Source organism: Pholcus phalangioides, unplaced genomic scaffold (genome assembly GCF_987345545.1).
Source record: "Pholcus phalangioides strain wild (caught in Gottingen) unplaced genomic scaffold, Ppha-v1.0 ptg000009l_1, whole genome shotgun sequence".
Taxonomy (NCBI): Eukaryota; Metazoa; Arthropoda; class Arachnida; order Araneae; family Pholcidae; genus Pholcus; species Pholcus phalangioides.
Window position 1 is genome coordinate 47,566,614 of NW_028301602.1, and position 12,300 is coordinate 47,578,913.

At 38.8% G+C, this 12,300-nt stretch overlaps 1 protein-coding gene across 3 annotated transcripts in view; it reads left to right on the forward strand.

Annotated features, from left to right (window-relative positions):
• Positions 1-422: 422 nt before the first annotated feature.
• Positions 423-12,300, forward strand: part of LOC149083222 (solute carrier organic anion transporter family member 74D-like) — a 57,221-nt gene continuing 45,343 nt past the window's right edge. Inside the window, exon 1 of one of the 3 annotated variants that reach the window (XM_089236417.1) lies at positions 423-1,198. The gene's annotated coding sequence lies outside the window, so the exon portion shown is untranslated. The remainder of the gene's footprint in view (positions 1,199-12,300) is intronic. The other 2 variants (XM_089236419.1, XM_089236418.1) reach the window with 2 other exon arrangements.

Genomic DNA, 12,300 nt, shown 5'->3' on the forward strand with positions numbered 1-12,300 from the left:
TGCTGATTCGAATGCTTCCGATAACGTAATAACGACTCATAATCGTTGTTCTAAATCTAAGGGTCGTCACTTTTTTCCTTTTTTAAGTTCATTCCGAACCACGAAATTGAAAAAGAAAAGAAATTTTTAAGAGGAGAAAACTTTTATTTCTGTTCTTGGGTAAAATAGACGCGTTCAACGCGGAGCTAAACGACGTCTAATTAGGATGTGAGCACTCTCGGCAACGAGGGAGGGGAGGAGAAAGTATATAATGAACACCAACAATGAAAGCGCGATTGTATTTTTAACATTTCACGTTGCAATTTTGTTCCCGAGAGAATTTGGCGCACATTTCTGGCGAAAGGCGCCGAATCCGAACAAAATGATGGGGAGGGAGTGCGGGCTGTTACCGGTTCTCTGTGTACAGCAGAGGTCTTGTTTTCACTGGAAAATGCTTTGCTTTGCGTTTATTTGCACGAGTCGTCTCTCAACCCTTTTCTTCGCTATCTCGCGTACTTACCGCGCTGGCCGCAGGTGATTTTTGATTCGGGCGTTTGCCGCTCGGTCGCGCTCTCTCTTTGTTGCCGGTGGTAACGGAGACCCAAAACATACCTCTGTTCCAAATGCCATTTCGACTGGGCATCGTAGCGTTTCGAGCGCGAGATGTCTCGATCCAGGCTGAAATTCATTGACGTCCGTACATTCATTTTCAAGGTGTACTACGAGCGGGATGAGAGGCGCATCTAGAGAAACCAGTTTATAATATGAGCAGTCATATAAGGTGAGAAGAGGGAAAAGAAGAGTCTTTTTCATTTCTGCTCAAGGTCGAGTGTAAAACATCGAAGGGGAGAAGAAGCTTTTCCATCCGGATAACATCCAAACGAGGGAGCAGCGAAACCAGAAAAAACAAAAAAAAAAGCTTCTCTCTGTACAAGAAAATCGTAGGCGTGTCCACAACTTCTCGTAGGAAGAAGAAGAAACGAGGAGCTCTCTCTGTGTGTGTTGGTGCCTCTTCTTCGCGCAAGTTGTTTTTCTTTCAATTGCATGCAAGTGTGCCGCTCGGACTGGTTAGTGGTGGTGCAAGTGAAGGTGGCTTCCCATCCTAGGATTCTCTGACGACCGACCGACCGCTCATCTTCTGTGCTTTGGCTAAATGTACCACATTCAACGAAATGAGAAAAAAAAGGAGACAATAAGAGCTGGATGTTGGACGTAGTAAGTAAGTTCAAGTTTTTTTTTCAGTCCGTTTGATGTCCGCTCGCGATTTCAAGTCTTTCGGCAGAGTTCCCAATGCAGATTCGGGACTCTCTCCTCCCCCAATCGAAATTGATGAAAGTTCGGTCAATTGGGACGTAAACGTAAAAACACATACTCGTATTAAGCGTCGTTTTGTATCTCGGTCAATCTTTTGAATCCTATAAAAATGTATGTATGTATTCCTATGAGAATGTAATTTTCCAATCCTATATAGACGCTGATTTGCCGACTGTTCAAATTTTGCCACAATTGTCTTGTTTTATGTTTTAATTCGATGATGTTCTTAACCAACAAATACTAAACTTTTTCGACCCTCTGAACTTGCCGCCCTGAGCTGTAACCCGCTTAACCCCCCCCCCCCCCACCAGTAATTCTGATTCCATAGCATATATTGAGTTTTTTTCTTTCGGAAATTCTTATTATTTCCATTCTTTCTTTTCCTTGAACGAGTTCATGCGCTCAAATTCATTTGAGAATTCATTTTGTTACGGTTCTACTCTTATGATTCCGACCATACAATCGATTAAGTGATACCTCGGATAACGAACACCCCAACATACGGGGTTTCGGCTAACGAAGATTTTCAACTTTTTTGCCTCGACTAACAAATACGGATTCGGATAACGAACATTTGAATTGATATGGATGCATGCGCAGAACATCAATCAGCCGCGTCATAAGATCAATTTCCGTGCCAATCAAAATGAATCCAATGAATAACACTCACTCACTTCCGACTCGGAATCACTTCAAGATACACCTCTATTTCTCTTTCAGAAAGATTTTGAACCGTCTCCATTAGAAATGAATGACTAAGCTAAGAGAGAAAAAATGCATCGGAAAAAAATATTTATACATTAAGAAAAAGGCTCAGACTTCAATGGTTTCAGTGGACTCTTAATACTGAACACTGTACACAGTCTGGGCATTCCAGGAACTTATTTATCTTTACCATCTGCATGCATGTGAGAGAGAAATCAGCTGAAACACATAGCACACCACCTAACACACTTATCTTTTCCCCCCATGGCTCCCGAACCCGACTGCATAGCGTACATAGTGTACATAAAATATCCGTTTAGTTTTGCCATCTCCCTTCAAACTGTTCTTTAACCAATTTTGAAGTGGTTTATCACAGCCTTCGGTCAGTATTAGTATTTTTTAAGTGCTTTTTTAGGGTGTTTTATGAAACTTATCTTCAAACTTCCAACGAATTAAACAATTTTCCATAGAAACTTATGGGAAAGCGTTTCGTTTTGACTAACGAATGTGATTCCGGAACGAATTTTCTGAGTTAGCCGAAGTATCACTGTACAGTATTACTATAATTTCAGTAGCCAGATTCTGACAGGCTCAGGAATGTCTGCGGAAAAGAAGATGATTGGATTTTCTCGAATATTTGGCGAGAGTCGCGTTAGAAAAAAACAAAAAAATACTATTACTATTATTTTCTATTAAAAAATGAAGCAATCGATATAAGTTACATGCGCTGCTTTATTCATAGTCGAGAAGAAAAAAAAAGTAAATCTCATAAGCCGATGGAGCGAGCAAAACCGACACGAGATAAATATATATATATATGTGTGTGTGTATCGGTAAATAGTAATAACGATCGGTTCGATCGTCATGCGAGTCTCGTTCAATGATAAGCAACCTGCTGATCTCGAAAGTCATTGTCCCGTGAAACTTTGAAATCCAATTAAATCCGGCAACTACTTGATTGAACTTCGTGCCACGCATTTCAAAACACAACCATTTTCTTTTTTTTTGTATTCAATATTTTTCCCCTCCCTCCCTCCCTCCCAATCGATTTGATGTTCTTCTCTGTTATTATTACTGTACTATACATTTTAATAAGAGCGTGACTTAACTGAGCTGTCACTCGTTTGGAGTATAAATTAACAGAATAACTAATTAACTTGATAATCATTTCGGGGGGATTGAAAATCCATTTTTTTCTCTCTTTTTTAGTACTATTCAAGTTGTTGAAAATCTCAAAAACCATCGTAGTATCATTATACAGGGTGATTCAAATTGTCTGTTGTCCATAGGAACTATCTCTCTGCAATCGTTTACTTTAGAAATATGCTTTCAGTTACAAAAAGTTTTAAAATGACTTGCGGTTTCTTAAAATGTCGTAATTTATTTCAGGACATGGAAAAAAAGAAATCCCCCTTTTTTATAGGTAGGTAGCCTACAGTTCGCAATTCTAACTCAATTGACCCGTTTGAAAAGAAATACGATTACATATGGGGATAAATCGAGAATCTATTCGTACTTAGAATAAGACAAGAAGAATTATTTCATTTTTTTATCGGCCGTGTATTATATTTCACCATAATTATTGGTCTTCATTGCTTTTTCATTAGAGTTGCTGTATTTTTGATATAGTTTCGGTATATTTGATGTCCATATATAGGCATATGTTTTTCAGCCACCTAGTTGGGCATCTTGCCTGTTGTGGCATTTATATTTGTATAAAAAAAACCCAGTTAGAAAGTTGTTGCTCTGTCTCTCCCGAGACCAACAAAAAAAAGGTCCACGTTTCTAAGGGCGGTATTCACCGACATGGTTTAAACTATCGTCACAATGTTTTGATAAGAGATCAACATAGATTGTGGTTAAAACCTTGAATTTAACCAATCCGTGTCGATCTCTTATCAAAAAATTGTGACTATAGCTTAAACCATGTCGGTGAATACCGCCCTAAGTGAACTGACAAACATCCTTTCTTTCCCTCATTTATGCTGTTCTTTCCCAACTTTTCTCCGATTTTCGAATCAAAATGTCTCAGCGAATATTGCAGTTGGAAGCTTGTATCCTTCTTTAATGGCCTCGGGAGAGACAAGGCAAAAACCTTTCTAATTCGTTTTTTTAGCCCACGGGGACTGTATGCTAAAGTTAATTTCTTTATTTTCTTATGTAGGCTTACACAACCCCCGAAATAAATTACGACATTTTCAGAAACCGCATGTCATTTGAAAACTTTTTAAACTGAAAGTATATCTAAAGTCAAAACGGTTGCAGAGATAGTCCTATAAACAGCAAACAATTTGAATCACACTCTGTGTAGTACGGCATATTCTCATTTATTCTGGCTGGTACATCACACAATGAGGAGGGTATCTCTCGGAATGGAAAAAAAACTTACTGTTCTTGTGGATTATCAAACGCTTGGGATTTACTGATATTAGTTTCTCAAACCAATTACGGTTTTTTTACTCCAAATTTGAGCTTGATTTCTATTTGTTTCAATTTTACGTTAATCTTCTAATAATTTCGAAAAGTTTCTTGTACAGATATAGGATCGGACAATGCACACATGCTCTCTGACATCAGGCGTGCATAGATCTTGGTATTTCCCCCACATCAGCCGACCGGCATCAGAGCTGGAAAAATGTCCAAAATTTTACGTGCCCGAATCAATATTTCGCTGCCAAAAAATATTACCAAGTGTTGTTATTGCGTTCCCTTATTTCTTTATAAAAATCATTCCTCATTGTTAAAAATAACGCACAAAATAGCTTCATATGTAACATCACCATGAGTGCACAATTTCTTCAAATCATCATTTGAATCTACCTTATTGCTACTGTGATTATTGACATGACGACTAGTTTCCCAATCTTATTTGTCTCACCGTCCCTTGTCAGAATTTTTTTGTTTTATACACATCGCTCCCCCCCCCCCCCACCTTCTTTGTTAAGACATTCCATTAGATTCGGGTCAAATTGATCAGTTTTTGGACTATCGATACTGATATTCATAAATTAGTGCGGTCACTAATTGGAAATCTAAGCGAAGTCAATTACAATTTTCCCACCTAATTTCAGCAACATAAAGATAGTCTTTTAAGGCCTTTATTTCAAATGTCACAAAGAAGAGATGCTGGAAAAACACTTGCATATCGTCGCTGATAAATCGTAATAAAAACATGGAAGTGTTTTAATTGTTTCTTTTTATTTGCCCGCATCGGGCATGTGACTGAAAAATATACGTGGCCAGTAACAATTTTTATATGCCTGTGCTGTCGGGGCCCGACGGGCATTTTTAATGCATGTCGGGCAATAGATTTGCCCAGCCCTTGCCGGTATGCGGGAACACAGCGATGGAGACCAGCATGTCCGGAGATTCGAGTCATAGATTCCGGGTACTTCTTAAATATCTGGAACTCTAAGGTTTGCTTAAATTGGCTAATTCGAACATCCAGACCCCGAAATTGAAAAGGCTGGCCTCCCCCGATTTTTACGTTATGTCGGCTAATGCGGGGTACCACGATGATCAAGATGAAAACGCTTTATTTAAAAATACCGCGCTGCATTCTTTCTGTTTGTGTGTGTGATAAAAGTTATTTGCAAAAATAAATCTTGACTGAGGTTTGAAAAAAATCTCTCTCGATCATTACTCCTCACAACACACGCTCTTCGAACAAATGTTCTCACGTGACCAAGGAGACATTGGCTATGCAAATATTCATCAGTGGAGGTGCGGGAAGAGGGAGGGTAAAATAAATATATTGAGTTCTCTTTGCTCATTTTCTCCAACAATCTGCATTTCTGTTCTCTTCTGAAATTATTGAAGCAAAATCCATATTGCGTTTGTTTCCCGGAATAAGGGTGAACACTTGCCCCCCCCCCCCCCCGGGAACTCAAAGAAGGTCGATCAGTCGTTGCGAATGTAGTACACGCAGTACTGTACATGCATTGTGTGTATACGTATTAAATAAACAATGTCGAAATTTCAGCCAGAGTTCCATTATCCTGAAGGTTTAGTGAGCCGTGTCTTCGTCGCAATTGCCTTCTTTGCAAAATATCGTGTCACAATAATGTGAGAACCTCACGCCCACTCTCTTATTTTTCGAGCGTCTGATGTTCGCAAGCTACATAATATGATAGAAATGAAAACTTATTTCGATCGTGATTACCATGTAACGAACGACACCATTAGCGCTGATTCTGTATATGGTTTAGATGTTTAAAGAGCGATCTACTTATGAATATGCCGAGAATCGACGAAAAAATTTCGCTTAGACCAGAGTCTCTCAAACGTTTTTTGTCTCGCCTTAGAAAAAGAAAAAAATTTCAATGCACCCTTACTTTATTGAGCAAATTCGTAGAAATCTATATTTCGACTGCCACCACCACCAATTCTTGTAAATCGGTTGGTACTGGTACTCCCAGTCTGGAATGTGAGGGTCCCAGTCCTGGAGTCTAGAGTCCTGGAATTTGAGGCCATTTCTTATAACTAATGGACCTCCAGAAAATTCTGAGGCCCCCATAACATCACTTTGCTCAGAGACGTGCTGTTGGGAATAGGAGCCACATTTCCATATAAGAGCTATATAATGAGATCTGGTGCTATAATTTTCGTGTTCAAGTTTGTAAGTGTGCAACTTATGCAACACTATTATATTATGACTTTTTGATAACGGGCCTGCGGAAAATTCCGGGACCTTCCCCCCCCCCCACCCCAGAAGTTCAGGGCCAATGACCCTGACGCAATGTTTATTGGCAAAGTTCCAGCATTTATTCTTTTACTGTCCTCCCCCCTTTTAAATAGTTCTGCAGATTTCGACACAATCGTTGCCAGAATATCACCTTGCCTGAAGCCCAGGATGTTGAGATGGCCCAGCATAGAGTACCCGTAAGAAAACCCTAGCCTATTGTCCGAAGATTGACCTTATTAGTAAAAAAAAATTCACTATAAATGTACTCGATAAGAGGAAATATATGATCCCACTCCTGGATGATGGGGGAGGGGGGCTGATTAAGACGGTGGGAGACGACGAGAAGAAAATATGGCCCGAAGGGGCCATGGAAGAAATAAGGTTAAAAAACACTTGCTTAGACGATGAAGGAATAGTTAGCAGGAGGGAATAATATATATATGTATAACCATAATTGAATTTGCTCGATGATACTTCAATTATGGGGGTGGGGGAGAAACCGTTCAAGTGCGTGGTGAAATAGTACGCGTATTCTAAAGTGTTTAATGCTTCTAAGACTGAGGTTATGTAGGGATAGAGAGTTGGAGCCTCCCCGACATTTGGCCGTCGCGTGTAATTCGAATTTTTCCTGTTCTGCGCTGCCACTTATAAAAAATAAATAAATAAACCGAAGTAAGCGAAAAGCTTCCTTTTTTTTTCTCCCTCTATAATAAATGAAGTAGCGTTTGCCAGAAGTTCGGGGCCGATGGCCCTGACGCAATGTTTATGGGCAAAGTTCCAGCATTTATTCGTTTATTACTGTTTTGTTTTTTTCCTTCCTTTTAAATAGTTCTGCAGATTTCGAAACAGTCGTTGCCAGCGTCGTTCAGATTACAACAATTTTTATTCTTTGCTCCCTTGTGTTCTATTCCACGATTTTCTCGATGCGCTTACTCTTGCGAGAGGAAACCATTCAGTCCAGAGAGTTTTGTGAATGAAGCTGATGGTCCCCCAGTCGACATGTTTCGATCTTTTCCACGACTACATCAGACAAATGTTTACTATCGAAAAATATCTCGCATACAAATGGATGTCATTTAATGTCAAAATCTAGTAACAAATCGACGAGAAAATTTCCACGTAATACGGATTTTCTGCTATCGAATACCGCATTCGTTGCCCGCTCCAAACTGCTGCTCCTCGAAAAACCAAAAGCGCTCAATGCTCGTGGCTGATTTTTTGCTCGCGAGCACTTCACCGACGCTTCAATCAATCGCCCTATAAAAAATACAGTTAAGATTACAATTATGCGTGCGGCCAACCCCATCTATATCAAAAAGCCTCCGCGCAAAGCTCGTAACGTCACTGAAGAAGTTCTTTCACCTTAAGCCATTGGATATAGCAGGCCGACACATGCGATATCTTTATCTTTTTTGCAGTATATCCAATGACTATAGGTGAAATAACATCTTCAGTGACGTCACGAGCTTCGCGTGGAGGCTTTCTGCTATAGATGGCGTTGGTATGGCGAAATTGCGGTGAGAATGTGCTTTTTGTCTGACGATGGATATAGGGAGTGTTCGTGGATATTTTGGATGATTCTTTTCCGAATCCCTCCCCGTGCAAATATTAACTTATTCTATCGATTACATGTAGAACTGGGTAAAAAATAACATTACATGAAAATGGTGAGTAGCTGTTCAGCTGAGAGTTGAGGCATTTCTTAGTTTTGACTTTTTTTTATCTACGTTGCGAAAAATAAAAAATAAATTTCTTATTCGGCCATTTTTACGTGAGCTCGTGACCCACGCTTGGGGAATCACCGAAGTACAACACTTGGAGACACGATCCTGTCTTACTTATTTTACGCACTGTGGCATGAGGCGCTGAAGTAGAGGCGTTAATAGCCTTCCTTAACTTCAGAAAATGGCCCCCAAGAGCGGGATACTAGAGAGACTGCGACGGCTTTTTCTCAGCCCAATACATCAGAAAAAGTCAAGTCCTTGGTATGTTTGGCTGAGAAAAAGCCGTGTCTCTCTCTCGGGAACATCATCGTATTATCACCGAACAATTAACGAATTATGGCAGACTGTGTACGTTTTTGATAATTCTTAAAACCAGAAAGATCGAAGAATGCGGTTGTAGAGACATTCTATATAATTGAGGCCAAAGCTTCCTAAATACTACGCTCTATCTGGGAGGCTTTATTAAGCCCCCCCCCCCCACATCCCCGAGCCGAGCCCCCTAGGCTGCAATCTTTAGTGGCCCCAAGGCTATACTAAATTTATCACGTAATATAACAAGAAATGATAAGATTTCGGAGGCCCTCTCTGTCATCCCCCTCATGGATATGGATTAGTACCGCGGGAATCGTACGCTGCATCAGACACAGAGCGGGCCTGAGAGAGACTATAAATTATAAAAATTCCGCTCAAACCCGACGAACGGGGGGGGGGGTGTCTCTACGTATTCTAGAGTCCTGGAATTTGAGGCCATTTCTTATTACGAACAAAATTAGGTGTGTGTGTGTGTGTGTGTGTGTGTGTGTGCCACGCATATTTTTTTTTTGTTTAATACTGCTCATGTTTTTTCAGTGTAATAATTGTAATGTAGGCTTTTTTTCTTGATATTTTGTTTTTCCTAAGTGAAACAGGTTCACTTCTTGTCATAACGGACACGCCACTTCCTCTGGAAACCTTTTTCCCCACTTGTTCGTAATATTGGGTTTGAAGGTCGAATAAACAGGTATATGAGAGGGAAAGAAATCTTTTCCCTCCTCTTTCTTCGACTTCATTCTTATAACGACGACACACTACCCGTATTATACGTGCACTCGCGCCGAAAGTGTGCCACGTGCTACGCGTGTGGGCGCACACATGTAGTGGTACACTTCTGGAAACAAAAACAAATGCAGTTCGTTTCGTCACCTCGATCGCAATAAATGTGTTTCCACTAAACAAAAGATTTCTAGTGTTTCTGTTGTGTACTGATTGAAAATATAGAAGTATTTTCAATCAATACTTAACAGAAACACTAGAAATCACTCGCACATATACGTATATACTGTATATTGCATTACTATGACTATTTATTCTTCTCTGTGCGTGACTATATTCCCACATAATATTCAGTTATGTCAATTCTATCTTATGGCTTTGTATTGGAACAGCCGATCTCAAAAGAATCGATCCTAAACGATTGGAAGATCTAGAAAACATTTTTCACATCGTAAAAATAAGAATTCTTCAACTCTTTTTGTGTTCGACTCAAAGCTTAAATTTAGAAACTGGGAACTGAATTCACAAACAATAGTGTACTTCTCTCTTCGTTGCGCATAAGTACGGTTCGCAGTATGCAAACGATTCCCCCTTGAATTTCCAGTTCAGTTTAATGTTGAAATTTCCTATTTAATTTGATTCCCCCCTTCTAATGTTTTGGATAATTCTAAATTTGATTCAGATACGTCGTTCGCAAAATGCCTCTTTTCTCAGAATTCCTGGCTAATTTTTAGTCACCCTGTTCTTTATTCTGGGGTTTACCGATCTTTTCCAAAATATAATATGCAGTCAACATTAAAGAAATTGCAATCATGAAAATCTCAATTTTGTTTGCCGTTTGTCTACGTAAAGGAATAATTATTTCGTTACCAGTTTTTCGCACGTTGTCACCATTTCAACTAGTTATTTGCTGAAACTTGAATGACTTAATTAGCACCCGTCAATGGCTCACTCACACACACACACACACGGATGCAAATACTGATACTTAGGAAATGCGAAAGTTTGTGCATTTATGTGAGTAATCACAGATGCAATGATTTAAACTTTTAGTGCTGAAATCCCAGTTTATTGGCTGTTAAAATGTGTTGGAAAATGCATGTCTCGACAGGAATATTGTTCGTTTATTTTAGAATACCAATTGAGGAATACCAGTTCACTTAAAGGATGCGGACATTGGTGAAGAAATATAGAATAACGTCACATATTTTTAATCTTCTCACAGATGAATCTAAGAAAGCATCACACAGGCCCTTATTCCTTCCCAAATGAAATACTTTTCGTGATCGTTTATACAAACACTAGTTTCAACTACGAGAAAACTGGTATAGCAAGTCATTTCGTTCCATACATTATTATAATTACGTATTAAGAAGTTTTGATTTTTTGTGAAAGTATAGCCATTCTATATTGATGAATTGGACAAATCGAACTTTTTGCTGTTCCGTTAAGCTTTTAATTATCCTAGATTAACTGTATTAAAAACATCCGCAACAACTAAAATATTTTTTATACGTGCAATGTTCAAACGTACATGCGCAGACTGAGAGGCTATCGCAAGATCAAAGACGATAGACATAGTGCAAATAATTGGAGAGATAATTTTGTTAGATTTATGTAAAATTGATTATGAAATGAAATAAGAAAATCTCCTTATTTTTCAGCTCTTTTACAGCGCTACGAAGAAATTTGTTTATATCAGAAATTTTTCCTATTCAAAATAGACCCCCATCTCTCTATATTTAGCATATACCAAAGATTCTACTACTACATATATGTAAAATCATCGTAAAATAGGATTTCTCGCTCAGAACAACAATGAGAGATAGATTACCCATTATTGATTTCGAGACTCAGTTATAATAAGTAAATGTGTATATACAGTATATACATAGTATAATGATACATTATATAAAAAATATGCGTGTAAATCTTTATTTATATATACATAGTATTATATGCATATATTGGCTTTCACTTCAGATTTATCAACATGCGCAAAAACGTAACCAACATTACCCAATCAAATTCATCCTTCTAATACGAGCTGGAGGTGATGCATATTCTCACCAGTAAACGTGATAAATTCGTAAAATTTATCAAAAATTATCAAATTCGCTGATGATTTATGCATAATCACACACTGGATTTATCTCATTTACCGTAGCATATACAGGGTGTATAGCTAAGCCGTTCCCCCCCCCCTCTCCGCTGCAAATTGCTGGCGAACCTTCTATCCCAGAGGCATACTTTGAATTAGAAAAAGTATCCAAATGATTTGTGGACTTCACACGTGCGTCATCCACATTGCAAGGGGTTGTATAGTTAACAAAATGAAAAAATTAAGTTAAGTTTTTTTACACAAACACCCTGGCCTAAAAAAACCAATTAAAAGTTGTTGCCCTGTCAATCCTTAGGCCAACAAAAAAGTTCCACCTTTCCAAGGGAAATATTCGCTGAGATATTTGAACTGAAAGGAAGAAAGAGTTTGGGAAGAACTGCATAAATGGACGGACAACGCTTCTTTTCCCTCATTCACGCGGTTCTTCCCCCCCCCCCCCCACACACACACACACACATTTTCTCCGATTTTTAAAATCAAAAATATTTCAGCGAATATCGCACTTAGAAACGTGGAATTTTTTGTTGGCCTCAGGAGGGACAGAGCAAAAACTTACTCTCTCTCTAACTGGGTTTCTTAGGACAGGATGACCAAATAAAACGTTTATTTTTATAGTAGCTATAAAACTCAATCAAAAATCAGTATCTCTACAAAATTAGCAGTTCTTCTGTATGTCTTGTATTAACAGCGGAGAGTACATCTTCTTCTAAATTATGCAACTTTTTGCAATATTAATGGCA